The sequence below is a fragment of the Balaenoptera musculus genome, chromosome 21 (assembly GCF_009873245.2).
Source record: "Balaenoptera musculus isolate JJ_BM4_2016_0621 chromosome 21, mBalMus1.pri.v3, whole genome shotgun sequence".
NCBI lineage: Eukaryota > Metazoa > Chordata > Mammalia > Artiodactyla > Balaenopteridae > Balaenoptera > Balaenoptera musculus.
The window spans coordinates 12,712,345-12,737,757 of record NC_045805.1 but is presented as its reverse complement, the minus strand read 5'-3'; the positions used below and the strand labels follow the sequence as shown (position 1 = coordinate 12,737,757).

General features: G+C 36.9%; 1 long non-coding RNA gene across 3 annotated transcripts in view; it reads left to right on the top strand.

Annotated features, from left to right (window-relative positions):
- Nucleotides 1-23,423, top strand: part of LOC118888038 — a 29,561-nt gene extending 6,138 nt beyond the window's left edge. For 2 of the 3 annotated variants that reach the window (XR_005018225.1, XR_005018226.1), the window contains exons 2-6: nt 125-346; nt 1,691-1,800; nt 14,471-14,587; nt 17,812-18,139; nt 20,047-23,423. This is a non-coding gene — a long non-coding RNA (uncharacterized LOC118888038). Of the gene's footprint in view, nt 1-124; nt 347-1,690; nt 1,801-14,470; nt 14,588-17,811; nt 18,140-18,407; nt 18,656-20,046 lie in introns of those variants that run through there. The other variant, XR_005018227.1, reaches the window with a different exon arrangement.
- Nucleotides 23,424-25,413: the final 1,990 nt, after the last annotated feature.

Genomic DNA, 25,413 nt, shown 5'->3' with positions numbered 1-25,413 from the left:
TGACCACTGTGCCACCAGGGAAGCCCCTACAAGTAATTTGAAATGTGCTGGTTCTATAAAGTAAAAGACCCACATTTTAGAAATATTTAACAAATAATTTATCTTATTTTCTTTTGTTTTCTAGACTGCCCTCAATTGTTTTCTGCTTGAGAAAACATAGGTTGTGTTCTTCATTATCTATCTGCAGCCAAAGTGTGGCATCTTTTGCTTGTTCTAACTGTGGTATACATTCCAGATCCTTTAGCATAATATACTTTCGTCACAGAAATGACATCTTCAGGGAGACAACTTTGAAGAAGTGCCTGAAAGTCACAGTAGAAATACTTTCTTCTGTTACCTCCTGAAAGTAAGTACTAGAATTAGAGAGATTAAAAAAGCAGAGATATAAAAGTTATGGGGAACAATTTCTATGGAAAGTATTAGAGGCTAAAAAGCTTACTGTTATGGGAAAACAGAAGAAACAGAGAAAGGAATGATTATTTCAGGCATTAACGGTGGTGGTACAACAGGAGAATTAAAGTTTAGGGACCATGATATTTAAATTATATCTACAGAAACTATTTGTTACTCCTTTATGCATAACAAAAAATACAGTTGTAATACAGGGTTGGACTAATAGCCTATCTAACGTAATCTTTGAAAAGTGGCATGATGATTCAAAAATAATTGCAAAAGAGCCTAGTGGCTTCCTTACATGATGTTAGTTTTATTTTTTTTTAATTTATTTTATTGACATATAGTTCATTTACAATGTTGTGTTGATTTCTGCTGTACAACACAGTGATTCAGTTATACATATATATATACTCTTTTTCATATTCTTTTCCATTATGGTTTATAACAGGATATTGAATATAGTTCCTTGATGTTAGCTTCAGAATATGCCTAACTTTTACTCTTCAGGTAAAATATCTCTGGAAGAATAGTCCAGTGTTATCTATGGTAGTAGTTGCCTTTGATTTAGAGCCTGGGGATCTGGAGTTGGAGGGAGACTTAGTTTTCACAAATATCATTTTGCACATTTGATTTTTTTGATACACGTATTGCTTCAACAAAATTTAAACTTTATTTTTAATATAAAAGAAGCAAAAAGCTTTCCGTACATTCTGCAATAACAAAATGCATATGTATACTACCTACTGGGAAAGGAGCACGTGAGTAAATATACTCAGTATTCAGATTTAGTTCACTTTTTTGAGAATTTTTCTGCTACTACTGCTAGTAATGTCTATACTTTACATACTAGCATTCTAATTGCAAATATATATATATATTGTTACACAAAAATAAAATTAATAAATACCACATTGTTAAGCTTGAAGCTTTTGAAGACATCACACTTTAGAAACTGATCTAGGCAGTTTTGGCTCAGAAATACATTTTTTTGTGAAGTTCTTTAGCAGTTTAGGAGAAGTTATGTGTAGCTTTTTTCTCATTCAGTATAGCCCTCAACTTGTTAAGAGCTTTCTAAATTTTTGTGTGATCTTACTTGAATACCTTAGGTTAAGAGGGAATACCTCTTATCATTTTTATGAGTTAAATGTTTTAAAAATTCACATTCAGGCTAATGTTCTGTGTTCATGCCATCTATAACTTGTACCTGCAACCTCAGAAGGGAACTGCAAACTGTGTCTACCCCAGAAGGAGTCCTTCCCTGATGTCTCTTATTGAGCTGTGGTCTTCTCTATAGGATTGAAATTTCGCAGAAGTATCTAATGAAGAGGAATCTGAACATAGCACTTGAGGAAGGAAAAAGATTGGGAGAAGAGCCCAGATGTCATAAAGCAAAGAGAGGATGAGGTACAGGAAGCAGCTATTATTATTTCTGTTGCGTGGCTCAAAGAACTCCAAGAAACTGATTCCATTCCACTGGGCATAGTTTTCAGTTTGGGCTAGGAATTTATTTTTTAATAAAATTGATATTAGTGGAAACACACGGGAAACAGACAGGAAAACAATTGAACATAGTGACCTGAGTGGTTACAATACCTCATATAAGGCATCTTTTTCAGAAATTATTCTTCGGTGTGTGTTGGGTTGCTTTCTAGGTAAGAATGGGAGTGACAACTCTGCTGTAATGAATAAGGGCCTGGGTAGGGAGGGGGAAGGAGAAGCCAGGAAGGAGCAATTAACAGGGAAATGAGGTTATGTGGAAGGAAGGAGATAGATTCAGGAAATTTCCAGGAGGTAATATCAACTGGGTTTAGTGACTGTTTTTAGGGGACGGGGCCATAAGGAGGTGGTGGCAATGTTGTGCAGAATAGAAGATCCAGGAAGCAGAGCAGGTTTGTTGGGAAAGATACAGATTTAAATCATACAATGTTTATAACCCTGTAGTTTTTTTTTAGGCCTCCTCTTCCAAACAGCATAAACTGTTGCTTCCTAGATGTAACCTGCTTGTCTGTAAAGAACAGCCAGCCATAGAAATTGGAGGCTGGGAATATGTTGGGAAGGGTAGAGAGACTAGAGGAAATGATTTAGATGTGCAGTGGTCTTAAAAATATTTTCCCGCAAGCCAGGACTTAGCTAGCTTTGTATCACTTCTATTAGTAAGACGGGAGTCGGTAATAGGGGATAGCAAGGATGGACAGACCCTTGGGAGGAAGAGGTAATGCAGCAGGTCTGGTTGCTTATTCCTTGCATGTCTCCAAGGAAACCATGACTGACCTGGCCAACCCTGGGAATTTGGCCTGTGCAATGTTCTTTATGTTAGTGACGATTTTGTTGTGTACACCTGGAGAAATGGAACGCCATACTGGCTTGTCAGGTTGCTTTGCACAACACGTACACCTGGTTTCATTGTTGGGGTCCTGAGTCTCAGTTGCCATAGCTGATTGTATAGCAGAATGTGTGGACGTTAATAGCTCCCCATAAAAGCCTTGGACCCTGAGACTCAAATGGGCTTCCTCAGGTAGAGCTATTCCACGCATGCCTGTAGTTTTGCTGCTAGACAGAGAGAGAGAATTCCTTGCAACTTAAGGCCAAGAACATTGGAAGCTTGTGCTGACCTCTCTGGACTTCCCCAATGCATCTTTTTCCCGTTGCTTTTGCTCTCTTTCCTTTGCTCTAATAAGTCCTAGCCATGTTTATAACCTGCTATTGAGGCTTGTGAGTGATTCTGGGATCACCAAAGGAAACGACCATATATAAAGTTCTGAAGAAATTTAAAACCCAATTTGTCCATTCGAGTCTTGATAGGATTCACTGAAAAAAGAATAATCAACATATGCAAGTATGTGCTATGTATGGATTTAAACCGAATCAAATCTTTGGTCCATGTCCAGGAGATATTTATAGTCTCTGTAGGGATATAGAACACGTATATAGAGTGTTAGGAAAATGCCTACAGGCACAAGTATAAATAAAATCAAATTAGCAATAAATGTAGAAGCAAGGGAGAAAAAGAGAGTAAAATTTGTAGGAGTCAATCATGGTTTATGGAAGATGGTGCATATTTAAGAAGAAATATGGGACCATGTTGTCAAATAATAGCTTTTGCTTTTTTCCTTCATATGTACTTTCGCAGTATGTAAAAAAAAATGAAATAAGAAACATTTTTTTCTGGATTTTATCTGATGAGTGCTGAGTCCAGCAGAACTTTGACTGAATTATTTGTGTGGAATCAAAATTTGCACTAAATCAAAATGTAAGTATTCTATGTAACAATATTTTTTGAGCCATACAGTTATTAATTGTGGCTATGAGTTAATATTCTCTTATATTATCATTCCAAAGACTCCACCCAACTCCTGTTATAATCAATAAATCATATCTGGTATTTCTTCAGCTATTTAGTTAAACTGCTTACAGCCAAAGAATAAGAATGAACTTTGAAAGTTCTGCTTCTGGTACTAGCCAGATAGGTCCTATCAAATCACCCTCCCACAAATAACAGCTATAAATTCTGGATAAAATATTTTAAAAATACCAAAAGGCACTGGAAAGCAAGCAAAAGAAGTCAATACTTGGAAGAATGAAATGGCACTTCAGGCGTTTCCTATTTTTATGTCTTTAACCTGCAGTGCCCAGTTTTGTAGGAAGACTTAAACTTAGAAACTTGCAGATGTACTGGCTTGAAGAGCCAGAGGATGGAGACCAGGGCAACCACAGTGTGGTACAGGGCCTAGAATTAATATCATGTACTGCCTTGACATCTGGTAGAATCAGGAAGGTTATGAACAGCCTAACACCAAGTTCCCTTCCCCATCTGCTCCCATGGTCTTAAGATCCCCTAGCCAAACAACCCTTTTTGTCTTGGGGACCAGGTACATTTCCTGCTTGTACCTGAGTGGCAGGTTTCATTTCCCTGCAAGCCTGTGGAATTATTCAAAGAAACCAATCCCATCCCCCCACAGGAACCAGGGACTACCTTGATACTACAAAATCTGCCTCCCTCAGTACCTGGTTGTTTACTGTGTTCTCTGGTGTAACCCTCATGTATCCCTGAATGGTGTCTGGTGTCCTCGCCCAGGCTATGAGTATGCGTGACTAGTAAACTGCCATCGATCTCACCTGACAAGTGCTGGGTGTCATGTATTAGGCCATTCCCATAACCCTAGGGTGGGAATCCTTGCCTCACCAAAGAGATGAAGAAGAGGCAATTAAAAGAACAAAAATGGAAAGTGGAGGAGAAATCCCAGAAAGAAGAGAGTCACAGAGAGGGAGCCTTAAAGTCTGTGTGGAAACTGCCCAAATCTCTAGCTAATTCCTAAACCACACATGTGCAAGGTGGACTCCAGGCAGCCCAGTTAAGGCCAAGAGCACTGCACTGAGTTAGAGTTTGAGTTCAGCCAAGTGAACAGCGTGCCAAAACAAAAACATTGCTGCTCTTTAGAGAAACATAACAGAACTGAGCATCTAGAGATGCTCAGTACATCATTCACTATGTCCAGGATGATATCTAAAACTACTAGACATATGGAGAAGTAGGAAAATGTAACCCCAAAACCAATCAATGGTGAGTAGCCCAGGATGAATCAGTTATAATTCGAGACAAGGGTTTTAACGCGGCTCTCACAACTATGCTCAAGGACTTAAAAGAAAACACCCTTGTAATGAATGAAAATATAGAATATCTCAGAAAAGTAAAGAGATTTTAAAAACTGAAAGGAACTTCTAGTACTGAAAAGTATAATGTCTGAAATAAAATTTTCACTGGATAGCCTTAAGATCAGAGTGGAAATAACAGAAGAAAGTGTCTGTGAATTTGAAGTTAGATCAATAGAAATTATTCAGTCTGAAGATCAGAGAGGAAGAATATTTTAAAACGAAATAATGAACAGTACCTCTGGGACCTATAAGGTAATACTGAAAGATCTAACATGTAGGGTTCTAGAAGGAAAAGAGAGAACGGGGCATAAAAATTTTTTTTGAAGGAATATGGCCAAAATGTCTGCAAATTTGGTGAAAGACATAAATAGCCAGATTCAAGAAGCTCATTGAAGCCCATGCAGGCTATAATGAAAATCACATCTAGGTACAGCAGAGTCAAACTACTGAAAAGCAAAAGCAAAGAGAAAGTTTTGAAAGTAGCCAGGGAAAATATTATTATATGAAGGGAACAAAGATTTGAAGTACTATTGACTTCTCATCAGAATCAAGTGAAATGACATCTTTAAAGTGCTAAAAGAAAAGAAAGAAAAAGTCAACCCAGAATTCCCTATCTAGAAATATCTTTCAAGATGAAATGAAATAAAAATATCCTTCAAGAATGAAGGCAAAATAAATACGTTTTCATTTAAAAGAAAACTAAGAGAGTTTATCATCAGCAGACCTGTACTACAAAAAATGTTACACGAAGTTCTTTAGACAGAAGGGAGATAACACTACATGGAAACCTGAATGTTCAGGAAGGAATGAAGAACACCAGAAAGGTAAATATAAATGGCTTTTTCCCATATAATATCTTTAAAATATATAACTTTAAAGCAAAAATTATAATGTTATAAAATGGGGTTATAATACATGCAGATGAAATACATATGACAACTATAGGTTAAAGATAAGAGGGGGAGTGTAGGGTTCTTGTATTTTACGTGAAGTGCTGCAATATTAACTTTAAAAACACTGAAAAGGATGTGTATTGTAAGCCCTAGGACAACCACACACACGCACACAAAAACCCTAAAGGTTTTGCTAAAGTTAATCAGTTAGAATGGAATTCTAAAAATTGTTCAAGCAATCCCAAAGAAATCAAGAAAAGAATAATGAGGGAGCAAAAAAACAGATGGGACAGACAAAACAAATAATAAAATAGACCTAATCCATATCAATAATTACTCTAAATGTAAATGGACTAAACAATCTAATTAAAGGCAAGAATTGTCAGGATGTATTAAAAAGTAAGACTCAATTATATGTTGTCTACCAGTGATGCAATTTAAATATAAAAGCACTGATAGGTTGAAATTAAATGGATAGATAAAGTTGTACACAAAGTATAAGCATAGGAAGGCTGGAGTGGCTATATATTATATAAAGTAGATTTCTAGACAAAGAGAATTATCAGAGATAAAGAGCAACATTTGATAATGATAAAATAGTCAATATATCAAAAAGATGATTATAAGTGTGTATACACTTCTAATTAACAGAACTTCAAAATACACGAAGCAAAAATAGGTAGATTGAGGGAAGAAATAGACAATTCCATAATCATAGTTGGTAATTTTAACACCCCCCTTCCTCAGGAATCAATAGGAAATGTAAAAAAAAAAAATTAGTAAAGACATAAGATCTGAACAATACCATCAAGTACCTAATGCTTAACTGACCAACAAGTGCAGAAGAATGAACTAAAACAATTTTTATGATGGATTTGGAGATAGATGTCCTTCCCTTTGACTGTTGAATCATATTCTATTTACAAAGTTAGATTTCCATTCTGCCCTTTGACTGATTAAAATTACAAAATACATTTAAATTTTTTTCCAAATTTGAGCTACTTTGTACTGTAATAAATATCACTTATCCTGAAACTATGACCATTTCCTTCCTGAGAGAAGTAATGAGTTTATTCTAAAGAGAAAATAGGGGCTTCCCATAGCCAACTCTCATTCCTATCTTTAAATTCTCCAGAATGTTTTAATATATATATTCTACCTCCTACCTTGCTTGAAAGTAATTGACCCAGAAATAGATTTTTCTGTATATACCATATTTCCCTTTTAGTTATGTGTAAATTCTGTTTTTATAAATCCAGTTAAAAAAAACTTCACAGATGAAGGAATAGGCTTGAAGAGATTAAGTATCTAGGCTAGATTCTAGCCTGAAGTCAAATAGCTCCTGAATAGTGGAGTCAGGTATTCTGGTTTCTAATAAAAGTTTTTCCATTATCCTGATATAAATTAAAAGAATCTTTTAATAATACAAATTCTCATTTTATTTGTTGTATAAATTTAGACTTTTATAGAAGTATCATTTTCTTAAAGTGACACCTGTTTGCTTTTTTATAACTGCTTAACTATTGCAATGTATTTAGCATTTTTATAACTGATGAGAAATGTTTAGTATTCTCCATTATTGCATAGTAGTAATTGCTTCCAACTTTGCCACTACAAACAACACTACAATGAGCACTTACTTGTGAAGTTCCCTTGTGAACCATTAAAAATTTTCTCTAGAGTATATCTAGGAATGAAATTACTAGATAATAGCATGTGGACTTTATCACTTCACTAAATACTGCCAAATTGACCTCCAAAAGGGCCACACCAATTAACACTCCATGAGTTGTACATTTGGGTTCTTCCTTCCTTACTTCCTCACCATCACTTGGTTCTATCCAACTTCCTAATCTTGTTTAATTTATTGGATTAAAAAAAACCATTATTTTTTCAGTTTTGGATTTGATTACTGGTGAGGTTGAGAATCTCTTTATGAAAATTCTTTGACCATTTTCTTTTATTGGTTCCTGTTTCTTTTTTTTTTCTTACAGGTTTGCATAAGTTCTCTGTAGCTATTTTTCCCCTTATTGGTTTTCAATATTGTAAATATCTCTTCCCAGTCAGTTACCTATGTGTTAACATTGCCATTATGTTTTCTTCAAATGAAACTACTTAATTTTGGCATACTCATATATCCATTTGTAAATTCAAAGGCTTCTTTTAAGAAAATTTAAGGAAATTTTCCTCTTTTTAATAGGTTTTTAAAAAATGTTTCACACCTTTAATCCAACTGGAATTTATTTTTGTATATGGTGTATAGTGGAGACAAATGTTTATTTTTTCTTCTGTGAAGCAAACCACTTTTCTATCATCCATTAAATAATTCTTCTTTTCCCCTATGATTTGTTATACCACCTCTGTGTGACTCAGTCCTCGTACACATTCCTGGCTCTATATCTTGACTCTGTTCTGTTCTCTCCATCTTTTTGTCTTTCCTTACCCGAAATACACTGTTTTTAAGTTTTGTTGGCTCAATACCATTTCTTAATATTTGATAGGTGAATTCCCTTCACTTTCTCAATCTATCTTAGCTAGTTTGAGGAGGTTTATTTATTCATAGATATTTTAACTTTCATTTGCCAGATTCCTGTAAAAAATCTCGCTAGGATTTTTATTGGAATTGCACTAAATTTATAGATAAGGTGGGGGACTGAACATTTTACAGTTGTCCCAACCAAGAACATGATATAAATGTCCATTTAAGCAGGATTTCTAATCGTCTCTTTATTTCTACTTTTTTTTTTACTTTATTTGAATATATTTTTTAAAAAAATGCACATGAAATGGAAATCAAAAGAAAACTGAAATAGCAATAATCATATCAGATAAAATAGACTTTAAAATAAAGAATGTTACAAGAGACAAGGAAGGACACCACATAATGATCAAGGGATCAATCCAAGAAGAAGATATAACAATTATAAATATGCATGCACCCAACATAGGAGCACCTCAATACATAAGGCAACTGCTAATAGCTATAAAAGAGGAAATCGACAGCAACACAATAATAGTGGGGGACTTTAACACCTCACTTACACCAATGGACAGATCATCCAAACGGAAAATTAATAAGGAAACACAAGCTTTAAATGACACAATAGACCAGATAGATTTAATTGATATTTATAGGACATTCCATCCAAAAACAGCAGATTACACTATCTTCTCAAGTGCACATGGAACATTCTCCAGTAGAGATCACATCTTGGGTCACAAATCAAGCCTCAGTAAATTTAAGAAAATTGAAATAATATCAAGCATCTTTTCTGACCACAATGCTATGAGATTAGAAATCAATTACAGGGGAAAAAACAAACACATGGAGCTAAACCATACATTACTAAATAACCAGGAGATCACTGAAGAAATCAAAGAGAAAATCAAAAAATACCTAGAGACAAATTACAACGAAAACACGATGATCCAAAACCTATGGGATGCAGCAAAAGCAGTGCTAAGAGGGAAGTTTATAGCCTGCCTCAAGAAACAAGAAAAATCTCAAATAAACAATCTAACCTTACACCTAAAGGAACTAGAGAAAGAAGAACAAACAAAACCCAAAGTTAGTAGAAGGAAAGAATTCATAAAGATCAGAGGAGAAATAGATGAAATAGAAACAAAGAAAACAATAGCAAAGATCAATAAAACTAAAAGCTGGTTCTTTGAGAAGATAAGCAAAACTGATAAGCCTTTAGCCAGACTCATCAAGGAAAAGAGGGAGAGGACGCAAATCAATAAAATTAGAAATGAAAAAGGAGAAGTTACAACGGACACTGCAGAAATACAAAGCATCCTAAGAGACTACTACAAGCAATTCTATGCCAATAAAATGGACAACCTGGAAGAAATGGACAAATTCTTAGAAAGGTATAACCTTCCAAGACTGAACCAGGAAGAAATAGAAAATATGAACAGACCAATCACAAGTAATGAAATTGAAACTGTGATTAAAAATCTTCCAACAAACAAAAGTCCAGGACCAGATGGCTTCACAGGTGAATTCTATCAAACATTTAGAGAAGAGCTAACACCCATCCTTCTCAAACTCTTCCAAAAAATTGCAGAGGAAGGAACAATCCCAAACTCATTCTATGAGGCCACCATCACCCTGACACCAAAACCAGACAAAGATACTACAAAAAAAGAAAATCACAGACCAATATCACTGATGAATATAGATGCAAAAATCCTCAACAAAATACTAGCAAACAGAATCCAACAACACATTAAAAGGGTCATGCATCATGATCAAGTGGGATTTATCCCAGGGATGCAGGGATTCTTCAATATAGGCCAAGCAATCAATGTGATACACCATATTAACAAACTGAAGAATAAAAACCATATGATCATCTCAATAGATGCAGAAAAAGCTTTTGACAAAATTCAACACCCATTTATGATAAAAACTCTCCAGAAAGTGGGCATAGAGGGAACCTACCTCAACATAAAAAGACCATATATGACAAACCCACAGCAAACATCATTCTCAATGGTGAAAAACTGAAAGCATTTCCTCTAAGATCAGGAACAAGACAAGGATGTCCACTCTCACCACTCTTATTCAACATAGTTTTGGAAGACCTAGCCACGGCAATCAGAGAAGAAAAAGAAATAAAAGGAATACAAATTGGAAAAGAAGTAAAACTGTCACTGTTTGCAGATGACATGATACTATACATAGAGAAACCTTAAGATGCCACCAGAAAACTACTAGAGCTAATCAATGAATTTGGTAAAGTTGCAGGATACAAAATTAATGCACAGAAATCTCTTGTATTCCTATACACTAACAACGAAAGATCAGAAAGAAAAATTAAGGAAACAATCCCATTCACCATTGCAACAAAAAGAATAAAATACCTAGGAATAAACCTACCTAAGGAGGTAAAAGATGTGTACTCAGAAAAGTATAAGACACTGATGAAAGAAATCAAAGATGACAAAAACAGATGGAAAGATATACCATGTTCTTGGATTGGAAGAATCAATATTGTGAAAATGACTATACTACGCAAAGCAATCTACAGATTCAATGCAATCCCTATCAAATTACCAGTGGCATTTTTTACAGAACTAGAACAAAAAATCTTAAAATTTGTATGGAGACACAAAAGACGCCAAATAGCCAAAGCAGTCTTGAGGGAAAAAAACGGAGCTGGAGGAGTCAGACTCCCTGACTTCAGACTATACTACAAAGCTACAGTCATCAAGACAATATGGTACTGGCACAAAAGCAGAAATACAGATCAATGGAACAGGATAGAAAGCCCAGAGATAAACCCACACACCTATGGTCAACTAATCTATGACAAAGGAGGCAAGGATATACAATGGAGAAAAGACAGTCTCTTCAATAAGTGGTGCTGGGAAAACTGGACAGCTACATGTAAAAGAATGAAATTAGAACATTCCCTAACACCATACACAAAAATAAACTCAAAATGGATTAGAGACCTAAGACCAGACTCTTAGAGGAAAACATAGGAAGAACACTCTTTGACATAAATCAGAGAAAGATCTTTTTTGATCCACCTCCTAGAGTAATGGAAATGAAAACAAAAATAAACAAATGGGACCTAATGAAACTTAAAAGCTTTTGCAAAGCAAAGGAAACTACAAACAAGACGAAAAGACAACCCTCAGAATGGGAGGAAATATTTGCAAATGAATCAACAGATGGAGGATTAATCTCCAAAATATATAAACAGCTCATGCAGCTCAATATTAAAGAAACAAACAACCCAATCCAAAAATGGGCAGAAGACCTAAATAGACATTTCTCCAAAGAAGACATACAGATGACCAAGAAGCACATGAAAAAGTGCTCAACATCACTAATTATTAGAGAAATGCAAATCAAAACTACAATGAGGTATCACCTCACACCAGTTAGAATGGGCATCATCAGAATATCTGCAAACAGCAAATGTTGGAGAGGGTGTGGAGAAAAGGGAACCCTCTTGCACTGTTGGTGGGAATGTAAATTGATACAGCCACTATGGAGAACAGTATGGAGGTTCCTTAAAAAACTAAAAATAGAATTACCATATGACCCAGCAATCCCACTACTGGGCATATACCCAGAGAAAACCATAATTCAAAAAGACACATGCACCCCAATGTTCATTGCAGCACTACTTACAATAGCCAGGTCATGGAAGCAACCTAAATGCCCATTGACAGACGAATGGATGAAGAAGATGTGGTACATATATACAATGGAATATTACTCAGCCATAAAAAGGAACGAAATTGGGTCATCTGTAGAGACGTGGATGGATCTAGAGACTGTCATACAGAGTGAAGTAAGTCAGAAAGACAAAAACAAATATCGTATATTAACACATATATGTGGAACCTAGAAAAATGGTACAGATGAACTGGTTTGCAGGGCAGAAACCGAGACACAGATGTAGAGAACAAATGTATGGACACCAAGGGGGGAAAGCGGCGGGCAGGTGGGGGGGATGAATTGGGAGATTGGGATTGACATGTATACATTAATATGTATAAAATAGATAACTAATAAGAACCTGCTGTATAAAAAAATAAAATTCAAAAATTCAAAAAAAAAAGTGCACATGGTAAATCCAAACAGTAAAAAGGGATATACAGTGAAAGTAAGTATAGTCTCACCCTTCACCCTGCCTTCCCAGCTCCTTTTCCCAGAGAAAGCCAATTTCTTATCAGTCTTTCCAGAGATTTTCTATGCATATACTGGCATATATGTGATAGAATGTTTAAGGGGACTCTTCCTGTCAAAATTTTAGCTGAGGGAAGAATTCTTTATATGTTTTATTCTAAACAGACCATCATGCAAAAATTTCAGCGTGGATACATGGGTCTTGACCCCTTATCTACGTTAAAGATATGAAAAGGTTAAGAGAGAAGATTTGTGAAGATTACTTTAGAGTTAGCTGTGTTGTGGAGTCATTCAGAGAGAAAGGGTGGGGAATACTTAAGGTCAAGAGAGAGTAATTTCAGTGAGAACTGTCAGAAAGTCTAATATGTTTGCCTATAATCAAGGAGACACAGCACATTAACTGACTCACCTAGAAAATCTAAAAACGAAGAGATGGGTAGCTCCTGAGAAGGCAAGAACGAAGAAAGCTTTGTTGGTACTTTGGTGTCAGCCTGCCATTCTTGAGTTTGGCCTAAAGTTGCTCAAATATTTCCTGCAAATCAGATGAGGGCCACAGAGTCTATATTTATTTATTTATTTTTAATTAAATAATTTATTTTTGGCTGCTTTGGGTCTTTGTTGCTGCGCATGGGCTTTCTCTAATTGTGGCAAGTGGGGGCTACTCTTTGTTGTGGTGCATGGGCTTCTCATTGCGATGGCTTCTCTTGTTGCAGAGCACGGGCTCTAGGCGCATGGGCTTCAGTAGTTGTGGCATATGGGCTCAGTGGTTGTGGCATACGGGCTCAGTAGTTGTGGTGCACGGGCTTAGTTGCTCTGCGGCATGTGGGATCTTCCCGGACCAGGGCTCGAACCCGTGTCCCCTGCATTGGCAGGCAGATTCTTAACCACTGCGCCACCAGGGAAGTCCCTATAGTTATTTAAATTTCTGACCTAGAGGAACAATGGAACTCTAAAAAAAAAACGTCCCCATGGAATGGCCCTTGGAAGATCCTATTTGCAGCAGGAGGAAAATACACTGCTGAGTCATAACACGGTCATTCGTTCCTCGTTGTGGTCTCTGAAGGACAAAAGCGCCTGTTGTAGAGAAGCACAGTTAAACTCTTGCCAGCACCAGGGAGTGAGAAGTCGTCTGATTGAGTTATCAGATTTAAATCTCTTGTGATCAAGTATGTGCACACGGTCCTGTTCAAAATCAAATGTTCTCCAACAGTCGTATTGAGGTCTTTTTATGGTAATGTGGAATACTGGGAACTATAGCCCCCAAGGTCTAACCAGGGTTCTCTCTTCCATGCTTTAAGTACAAAATTCTGAGGCTTCAGTTGAGAATCTAAATTTACTATCGAAAGTGTGCAGGCCTTCTCTGTGTGGAGGCAGAGGAGGCCCTCCCGCACTGGAGGGGACACAGGTCTCAGGCTCTTTAAGTTCCATCTTGCCACCTACAAATCTGAAGCCTGAAGTGATCGGATCTCCTTTTAATCAATAACAAAGAATGCCTGCACTACAGATATTTTTCCTGCATATGGATTTTGAATACCTTTTATTGTGGTGGTGGTGTTTTTTTCAAGAGGGAGCATTATAAAAATGACTCTGATTAAGGGTAGAAATTTTCAAAATAGGCAACACTAAAAAGAAGTACATTGAATTTCGACATTCACAATCTACCACACAAAGTTAAGTACTTTTAATACTGTTTTGTATGTCCTTCCAGTCTTTTTTTCATCTGTGTACTTTTTTTTTACAAAATTGAGCTGATAATGTATATACTCATTTGCATTGTTTATAATGGCTAAATAATATTCCATCATATAAAAATACTATAAGTTAATTACAATGTTTGGTCATTCATGTTGTTTTTAGTTTTTCTCTATCTCATAAGGTTGAGATGACCATCTGTGTGCTCAATTGTTTTTATGTATTTTGGATTATGCCCTTAATAGAGGCCCCTTGAAGCAGAATTATTGAGTAAAAGCTCTTGCTACGTCTTGATATTCAGGTAGGTATTCTCTTTTCCTTCCTTCTCCCTTCCTCCTGTGAATCATTCAGCAATATCCACAATAGTTGCTTCCCTTCTATGCTTTATTTTATACTCTTTGGGATCTTGGATTTTTCTCAAAGTCCTCTTTCAGTTGCAAAGTTCTTTGCACAAAACTGCCAGCTAACCCAATGGGCCCCCATGTATTTCTACATTAGCTCCAACGAGAGAAAGAGAGAAAAGCTCAAGGTTCACATTTTATCTATCCGGCTTCCTAAACTCTTATCTCTTCCCAACCATCTTTATTTTAACAACAGAGATACAAATCAAAATATTTTACCTATTTCATCTTATTTAACTCTCATAACAATGACATTAAGTGGGTCTTACCATCTTTGTTTTATAGATGCAGAAATTGAGGCACAGAGTTTAAATAACTTGCCCAAGGTCATACATTAAACAGTAGATTCAAGATTTCAATCCAGGCTTATCTAATGTCAAAGTTCTTTCCATTACACCACTGTTCCTTCCTCATTAAAAGAGAACTCATTGAGCAAATGCCTAGTGGATTAAGTTCTCAAATAATTATGTAGGGGAGGAAAACTTTCCTCTTAGGTTCTGTGCCTGGGGCCTGCGAGTTAGACTGACAACAGACTCACAGAAGAAAAGGCATACAAATTTTGTTTGATGTTAATATTTTAATTTTTTCACATGCATGGAGGCCTTCATATAAAGTGAATATCCAAAGAAACAATGAAATGCCGTGGGCTTATATACCATCTTAACAAATGGTGATAAGTTCTGGAGAAGTGACAAGACAAAGTAAAAGGGGTTTGGACTTCTGTGGGTGGTAAATTGTGGGAAAGTAAATATATGGGGGAAAGTAATGGAAGATAGGGTTATTTAGTAAGGTTTCATTTATGCAGACTCATCTTGGTATCAGCTCCATCTCCTGTGATGAATGTTGTTTTTCCCTTCCTGGTACAGGAGAGGATGACATTCTCAAAAACGGAAATTTGTGCTCTGCTTTTAGGCAGGAAAGGGGAGAGCAGAGAGTTTTTCTTGCATCTGTTGCTTCTCAATTGCCATCAGCTCAAAACAGTCCTTATGCCAAAGTGGCATATTTGCGGGTAGCATATTCTGATCCTCTTCAATTTACCACTGCCACTTGATGTGATTAGATAAATAACTAAAATCCAGCTTTCCTTTGTTCTTTGTGTTCCTCTGTTACATTTTCCTTATGTTCAGACCACTTATTCTTTCAGTTTTTCCTTTAGCCTTGGCTCCATAACTGTGAAATTGAAATTTTAATTAGGTAGCACAAAATGATTTTCTAAGAAGATTCCTGTTAATTAAAAAAAGCATTGCCGATCTAGGTGCTGTTTTTAAATTAAGAAAATTGAATGAAATTGCATTTGTATTCTGCTTTAACAATAAACATAGTCTGATACAAAAGAACTTATGAATATTTCCAAAATCGAAAATATAGTCTTACCTTTTTTCTTGTCCTCAGTAGTATTGAATGCACATGCTGATTACTCTCTTGGTTTTGCTAGTGGGAACGTTTCAGATGTAAAATTAAGCATATACTAACTGTACATCCGTTAGTTGTAATTTTAAAGCTCAGTTAAGCCTAATTTAAAAGACCCAGGAAATGTTTACTATTGATAAGATTATTTTTTTTAATTAAGAAATTCCTACAGTGTTCATAGATGGATGAATGGATAAACAAAATGTGATATGTACATATAAAGGAAAGGAAAAGGAAGTCTTAAAAAGGTACAGAAGTCTGACACATGCTACAATATGGATAAACTTTGAAGATATTATGCTCAGTGAAATAAGCAAGTTACAAAAGGACACGTATGTTTCCACTTATAGGAGGTACCTAGACAGAAAGTAGAATATGGTGGTTGCCAGGGGCTGGGGGTAGGAGGCATGGGGATGACAAAGTTCTGGAGATGGATGGTAGTGATGGTTGCACAACAATGTGTATGTACTTAATGCCCATGAACTGTACACTTAAAATGATACATTTTGTGTTATGTGTATTTTACTGCAATTTTAAAAATTACCAAGCACCTACTAAGTGCCAGTCACTGATGAACAAGACAGTAAGGTGCCTGGCCTCTGGAAGCTTCCATCCTAGTGGAGGAAACAATGACTAAGCAAAACATAGACAAGATAATTATGAAGGAAATAGAGAAGGATTTGTGATTCCTGGGAGCAAGGGATACTCACTCTAGTTAGTGATATTTGAGATCAGACCTAAGGATGAGAATGACCCTTTAAAGGCATTCCAGGTAAAGGGTGCAGCAAGTATTAAAGTCCCGAAGAGGGTAAGGACTTGATGTGTTTAAGGAAGCAAGCGAGGCCAGGGTGCTGGAAGAAGCAGACAGAAACTCTTCATGTACCATCTGGAATCTTCTGAGTTTGTTCAAGAAAGGATGATGATGGGTTACATCAAGGATCAGCAAACTTTTTCTGTAAAGGACCAGATAATAAATAATTCAGGCTTTGTGGCCCAGAGGAAACCAAACAAATAATTCCTACAATGACATTGGGAAGAGAAAAGTCTGACATGCTGTCTGTAATTTTAAGAAAGGAGTGGCCAATAGTGACCGTTTCTTTGCCTCACTTAGAATTGATCAGAGCATTCTCTGAACTCTCATCCATCCACAGGTGGGACTAATCACAGGAAGAGGGGCTGGAAGTGAGAAATAAGAGAAAAATACAATGTTTGTTAAAAGGCTGACTTGGATATTTGGAAGAGATCGTGTTGTTCAGCTAAGCTATCAGCAAAATTGGAAGTAGGCAGTTTTGCTTTTGATACCTGTTAGCACCATTCCATTTTCTAGTAAATGTAAACTCCTTAGGTGTTTGGCACATAAAATGCCCAATACATGTTTGTTGAATAAGATGTTTATCTGTGTTTCCTGTGTTTTTGTTTATTCCCTGAAAAATCAATGCCCTAATGCTGCCTCCTGGTGGCAGAGTGTTGTGTGCAATACAGAGACTTTCTCAAGGAAGGTGGGAAAAGACTAGAGAGGTAGGCTGCTGTCAGACTCTCCTGAGATGGACTTTGCCTAAAAAAGCATAATCTTATGAGGCTGGCTCTCTCCTCTCCTGAGGAAGCAGCCCTTTTCATGAGTGTGACATCCACTGGTTGTGAGTTATATCACAAGTCATTTCTTTGGCTGATATTTCACCAATTTTACTGATTGAATGATTTATTCTTTTTACAGGTTACATCAGATTTTAGAGCATGTACTGTGTTTGTGATTGCCATCTCTTAACTGTTGGAATGGAACAAAACATTGGAGATTATTTTAATGAGAAAAGCTTCTCCAGGAAGTCAGTGATGACCAAAAAATTAGGGTAGGGAACTCAGGGAGACCAAGTCAACTGTAAAGTGAGATTCTTGACATCGTTCAGCAGCTGCTTCCCAGTGGATTTAATCAGTAGACATCTGGTGGGAAAGGTACCACGGCACTGACAGCAAAGAGCTGCTTCAGCTGGGTGTGATGGCAGCTTGAAATCCAGGAGGAAGGAAAACACAGTAACCAGGGTGAGGTAAGTCCTCTGGGAAAGGCACCATCACCAGCCTGTTCTGATCAGTTGTCTGGGGGAATTTCTAAGGCAAAGCCCTTGCCCAGTTTTCTTTCTGGGGCATAATTGTTTGGGGTCTTGTTGGAGAAAAAGACTTTGAGAACGGGGAGAGGGTGTGCTCCAGGACCTGGGTAACTGGGTGGCTTTAATGACCATCGTCTTACAGTGTGGGCCCTGGGAAGAACTTACTGGGGAGTCCCAATAGCTAATTTTTCACATTGTCACTCTACAGGACGTCTGTACCAGCACATCTTTCCCATTTTGTGGTTAAACATCCCTCTGGAGAATTATCCCTGAGGCACTGAGAACTTTATTGTACTTTCCCCACACACCCGCCTCCCCCCAGCCTCTTGGTCTCAATTCAGATGTCAGTCCAGGTGCCCAGCACAGGACAACCTCTTTAGCTGGTCCGAGAGCTATTGCCAACTCCTGAAAACACAGAAGTAACTCACCTTTGTTCTGGTCCTACAGCTTTAAAAGCTTAAGTGAGGGCTTGTGAATCATCTAACCTGATGAGGATATTTGAGGCCCCATATGATAAGTGCACTTTGTACCATAAACTCAAGTAAAAGTAAAAATCAAATCAATCGATAAAATACAAATATTTTCTACCACTAAATCGCTAAGGCAATTCCAAAGAATATGCTTCTGGAACAAAAGGCAATTCCAAAAGGGGTGCCCTAAAAATGTTTTGAAAGTGGTAGAATAATGGAATAAAGATATTCTTTCCAAATAAAGATATTTTTCTTTGAGGTACACAAAATTGGGATTTGTAAATTTGTTTTTTTTTTTTCTTTAAACATAACTCTGATTTTAGAAGTATACATATTATCTGGAGCAAAACATCTGTCATGTTCCTCATGAACACTTCCCTTTTACCCCTTTAGATACTTGCAGTGACATTTTAGATATTTAAAGTCAATCAGTGTGATTTTTCAAATGCCTAGGATTATTTATTATATACTTATATGACTACGAAGAATGTAGAATTGAGTGCTTTAATAGTTATACATGCCTTTTGATTATTTGTCCAGCTATACTTGAGAGCTATAAATTTAAGATGTATTTTGCTCAGCAGTGAGAAGCTGACATTTAACATTTGTGAGGTCAGTCAGGCACTAGGTAAGTGAAGTCAGCCACAGAGCACTTACTTTCCATCTATTTCCACACCCTCCAGCCTCTTTAGGGCAAAGTTGTATTCGTTCTGTCTGCTATGATCCAAACGAAGCCTTGAAAAACTGTCAACTTGTTGGCCATCTCAGCTTCTATGTTACTTCTATTACTTGACCTTTAAGAGAAAGTCTCTTATTGAAGGATCCGTGGAGTAAAAAGAGGTTCCCTTATTAGACTTTAGGGATTAAATGGTTGAGGAAGTACTTGTGATCAGACATCATTTAAAATCAGTAAGTCGTCTTCTAGCAATGTATCGCGCTGCTCGGCAGAACTCATTTTTAAGCTGTACCACCCACCTTCCACACGCTGTCTTGCTCAGCAGTAAGGCAGTTAACACTTTGTGATTTATGAAGTTAGAAAGCCAACATTCTTAAGATAAATGTTGGTGGTGAATTCACACCTCTTTGTGGACTCCCGAAGCTATCTGTATCCTGATCCCTAGAACCTGTGAATACATTACATTACATGGCAAGGGAGAATTAACGTTGCAGACGGAGTTTAAAAAGTTGATCAGATGACCATCTAACCAGATGATCTTAAAATAGGGAGACTATCTGTGTGAACCCAGTATAATCGCGAGGGTCCCTGTAAGTGGGAAAGGGAGGCAGAGGAGTCAGGGTCAGAAAAAGATGTGACAGCAGAAGCAGGGTCGGTGCAATGCAGCTTGAGGACTCAACCTACCCTCTCCGGCTTTGCAGATGGAGGAAGGGGATCGTGAGCCAAGGAATGCAAGCGCTTCTAGAAGCTGGAAAAGACCCGGGAGGCAGACTCTCCTTCAGAGCCTCCGGAGGGAAAGCAGAGCAGCCAACACCTTGATGTGAGCCCGGGGGACCTCACTGGACTTCTAACCTACAGATCTGTACTGTTTAAGCCACCAGGTCTGTGGTAATTTGTTACAGTGACAATAGAAGCTCAGCATGTTGTCATTGTCACCTGTCTGTCTGCTCTAGGCCAAGACTCAGGAGGGAAGCTTTGCTTCGACATGTGGCAGCATAAATTCCCTTACAATAAGAAAGGATAGAATTTTGAATTCTAAAAAGCCACCAAAGTCTACAAAAAATTCTTGAGCTGACCTTATATTATTTCTATCTTCCAATCCTTTCCCCTCTTGCTTTATATTGACAAAGATCAAAAAGGGTTCAGCAACTGTCTTTCACGATTCTCCCAGAACCATTATTACACTGAAATTTACAGGATGTCTGACGTATGAAGTACTATCGTCCATGGTTTCAGAAAGTAAAAAGCTTAAATCTTCACTCATTTGTTAGCTCACAACAGCAAAAGGTAACAACTGAGAAAAAAATAAATGAAGCCAAGAAAGAGAAATATCAAAGGGAAACTGAGCAAGAGCTGTTGGGTTTACACAGAATGTTCCGAAGAAAACTTGGGGTAATTAAGGAAAGAACGCAAAGACGACCCTGTTTTATTCCATACTTGAGCTGACGTAAGTCTTCATCTGCTTAGTTCCTGAATTTGCCCCAAGGTTGTGAATAGAGAAAAAGAAATCTTTACCAGAACCCAAGCAGCTGTGCTTCACCTGGTATGATTTGATTTTAGGCTACTGTCTCGAAATAATTCCTCCCCTAGAAGAATGTGTTGGGCAAAGTAATGCCTGACCAAGTATAAATAGTGCCCCAAGCTTTATCGAGTACCTTTAGCATATGTACCACCAATAACAGTTTGTTAGAACTTTTATGCTATCCATGCTTTATAAAAACCACCAGTATTTATTTCAAATTACTTTTTTAAAGTAAGATTTTTCTAAGTTTACTCGTACAGCAATCTCAGGGATCCCAAGAAGGGCCACCTTGTTCCGCAATCCCAAGGACATCAGTGCAGAGTGACATCCACGGTATTCCATGTGAACGCGGCCCCGTGCTGTGCAGCTCAGCAGCTTTGCATTCAAGGTCTCGATGCCTTCAGGATTTCTCGCTCAAGCCCTCTTTGTTTCAATGTCTCGGACCCTCCTAAGGAAGGATGCATTCTTTGATTACAGTCAGGGGATAGATGAGGCAGGCTCATTACATGGGAACTGTCATTACTCCCACCGCTGCAATACTGACACACGCGAAGTTCATGCTGTCGAAGAGAGGTCAGGACCCACTTGCCTGGAATGCCCGCTTCCCTGCTTTACCCTCCGCAAAATCTGCTAGGGCTGGAACGGTGCATTTTTCCTTCCTTGCTATCCCTGCGTGGACTTCCCTAAAGTCACATTATCCTTCTCTCCTTCCCTATATGAGCCATAATGGCAGAATGACTGCCAGAGAATGTGAATTTCAAGGGAAAGGAATGAGTATTTTCAGAATAGTATTCTTATTTTACCTTTATCATATTTCTCTTGTTAATTGCATTCAATATTTTGAAATGAAAAACGAGGACAGAGGTGCACATACTTTATCCCATATTGGTTTCCAAATTGCAGGTTATTGGGCATGTGTGTAACTCCCTCATTAAGTAATCCATGACAGTCCACACAGGTATGACAAACTAGAGAGGCCTCTGTGGACCTCTGTGAGTTTTTATTTCATGAGAACCATTTTTTTTTTCCTCAGCTAGTGTAGAAAAGTATTTAATAATATACAAATGGTGAAGAGTAATGAGACAGGATTCATTAGGTATATAATTTGTTTCACCATTGGTTACATCATTGATTATACCACTGCCTCTGCAGATTGTCCCTTTAAAATTCTACAAATAATGTCTAGAAAATATTTTCCAACGATTTTTTCAGATACATATTTGAGCAACTTCCCTTAAAGTTTACTTCTTTACAAACTTCCTAATTTAAATTGTTAAATAAAATTTCTCAAATTTTCTTCCAAGTGTGATTACACTATTTTCTAGTACATAAACAAATACCATGGGCCAGCATGTCTCACTGGCATCCACATTCAGTGCCCCAAATTAGAACCAAGTCATTGTTTAGTCTTCTAGAACACTGGATTTGAGTCCCTACTTCAACATTTACTTGTTCTGTGATTTGAGGGAAACAAGTCAAAATCGTCATGTTTTCTCATTTGTGAAATAGGATCAACAATACCAACCCACCTAAGGGTAAGGAGGCTTAAGTAAGATGTACATAAAGCATCAGTATACTGTAGGCACCCAATAAATGATAGCTACCCACATGGTGAGTTCTTGCATTGCTGATATAGTTTCGTTTTTTGACCTAGGTAATCATTATGTGGGCATTTAATAATTATTGGACTTTATATATGGACTTCTGCAATTATAGTTCACAAAAAAGTAAGAAATAGTAGCTATTTTTAGTGTTATCTAAATGTTAATTTACGTGATGGTCCCTTAAGCCTGACCTGAGTCCCTACTAATTGCAAATTCTAATATGGCATATTACTTTAAAACAGATTAATTCCATTTAGTAAATTGGTAACTTTCTGCCTTACATCACTCTAATACCAGTTGCAGAAGGAAGCTGGCATCTACACCAGGCCTCATAGTTGCTAAACCCCCTTCTGTTCAGTCCAAGGAGGTGCCAAGGAATTGAGAAAGGAAGGTAGAGGAATTCATTGATGGGGTGTGACTGCCCTCTTTCAAAGTAGGTCTGCTCCTCTCTGTTTTACACACACAGGGCTCCATTTTTCTTTGAAGAAATATGACTAAAATAAAGTTTGAAAACCACCAAACGCATATTCAGAGTTCGGGTTTTATCATTTCAATGTCCGAGCCCTGGTAAACTGACAAACATGAAAAGAGTCATAAGGAGAACACTAGGTGATTATCTTTTTGTGCATTTGTCTTTACACTCCTTTTCAAGTTTTATGTACATTATAATAGTTCCACTTCATATCATAGTACAGTTTTATAACTCCATATACTTACTGTTTATGCTGTTAGTTTGGTTGTTACTAATGACTTCCAAGGAGGATTCTGATTCTACTCATTAAAGTTTCAAGATCACAAAACGTATTTGATTGCTTTGTGTTAAGGACTGGCACATGAAATCTCTAGCTTTTACTAAAAAGAATATCTTGTATCTAACCCTTCCTGTTTAGTATTACCTTTTTTCCCCCCTTCCAAGTTAGTCAATTTTGTTTGGGACCTTGTCCACTAACTACACTACTTTTCTTGCTGTATAAACCACAAAGGAACAGATAAAGAGAACTTTAAAAATTAGGATTTTTAGATAATGATCTTCCTTCAGTAGTCTTTTTAAAGAACAGAATAGAAAAGTGGATAGAATAAAGCTGGTAATAAGGGAAGAAAAGGAAAAAGGAATGGTTCTAGCTGAATAGCAACTAAGCTACATTCACTGAAATTTCTATTAATTTTTTTTGCAGAGAGGGAGTAGGAACATTAATGGCTTGACAACCCTGCATTTATCTGTTTTTGTTTAAACGGTAGAAAGCTACAAAGAATTTCTTTAATCATAAACCACACAAACATTTTTTTTTAAAGTCGTGCTTAAACAGATACCCATAGATTTGCCAGTGTCTAGGCAGTGAGTCGATACAGGGCTTCAGCACCATTTTTTAAGACAAAGCCTACAAATTCCCCTTCAACTAGCAATAACACAAATTTAAGACTGACCTGGTTCCCAGTTGCTGCTTGCTTTGGTTACCTCCTCACTGCCATCGCTCAGGAATCCAAAGAGGAAGGAGAAATCCGTACCAAGAAAAGCTGTACTTGGCAGGGAAAACGATGGCCCCTTTATACCTAATTTAAAATGGAGCATGCTTTTGATAACACATACCAAAAGCCTTGGAATTATACATATCCTCATGACAATTATCCCAGCCAATGGCAGCAGGGGTAGGCCCCAAAAATTTGGGTTAAAAACTTGTAACAATACCATTCTTTAAAGTCAACTCTCTAACTTTACCGTTAAAAAAAAAATTCTGGACTTTAGCACCATCAAGGAAAATTAGTTTCAGGTCATCATCTCACCTCATTGATTTAGAAGAAAAATCAGTATTTCCTCTCACAATATCCTATTCAGTAAACTTGATTTCAAATTATTTTAACAAACTTCAACTGCACCCATATGGGATAATTCCCTAGTCAAGAATATTCAAGACATGCAAATACTAAGGAGAAGCAGTACAACATTAGATCTCCTTATGTGACCCAGTTCAAGGAAATGAGCCTTTGGAATGATGTGGTCACTTAAAACTAGTAGGAAACCAGTCTGAGGGGGATTTTCAGAAATGTTATCATTTAGAGAAGTGAGAAAGGTAATAAGCAATAAAACATAGTAAGAGCTTGGACTCTGGAATCAGATATGGGCTTGAAATTGATCTTTGACAAAATTATTCAGTTTCTTCATCTGAAAAATGGACCAAATGACAATAGTTACTCATCAGGTTCTGAGAAAATGAGAATACATATACAAGCAATTCCTCAACTATGGTATGTACTTTGCATGTATTATCTTGTTTGATCCTCACAGCTCTGAGGCAACTCTTCTATTTTACAGATAAAGGGTTAAATTCCCAGTTACATGCCTACTTAAAGAGGAAGAGCCAAGATTCTATCTCAAGAATAAGATTCCAAAGCTTGTTTTCTTCTGCACTACACTATTTTGAAGAATTGTAAAATATGCATTTCTCTTAAATCAGGGGTTCTTTAAATTTTGATTATAAGCTTTTAATAAAGTTATAGCAAATGTTTATTAATTAGATGTTTGTTTTTACACTAAGCAGCTTCCTGCAATGCCACCATATAAGAAGTTTACTGTAATTTAAAATATTTTCAGTAACTTTTATATTAACTTGAAATTTAGGAAATTTAGCCAATTCAGGAAATTACTAAACCACCTAATTAGATGCATTACAGAAATTTATTCTTACTTTTCTTGCAATCATTGTCCCACAAAATACACATTCCAAGGCTGAGGAAACTGAGGTAATTAAAACTGCTTTCACAACACTCATGCCATTTCTCCTCACAATATATTATATAAAGGCAACCCATTTACATAATATGGACTTTAAACTTTGGTATCCAATTTAACATGCTCAAAAATGAAACTTTTAAAAAAGTTACCTAGTGAAATAAAAACAATTACTTCAAGTATATAAAGTATCCTCTATTATTTCTAGAATATA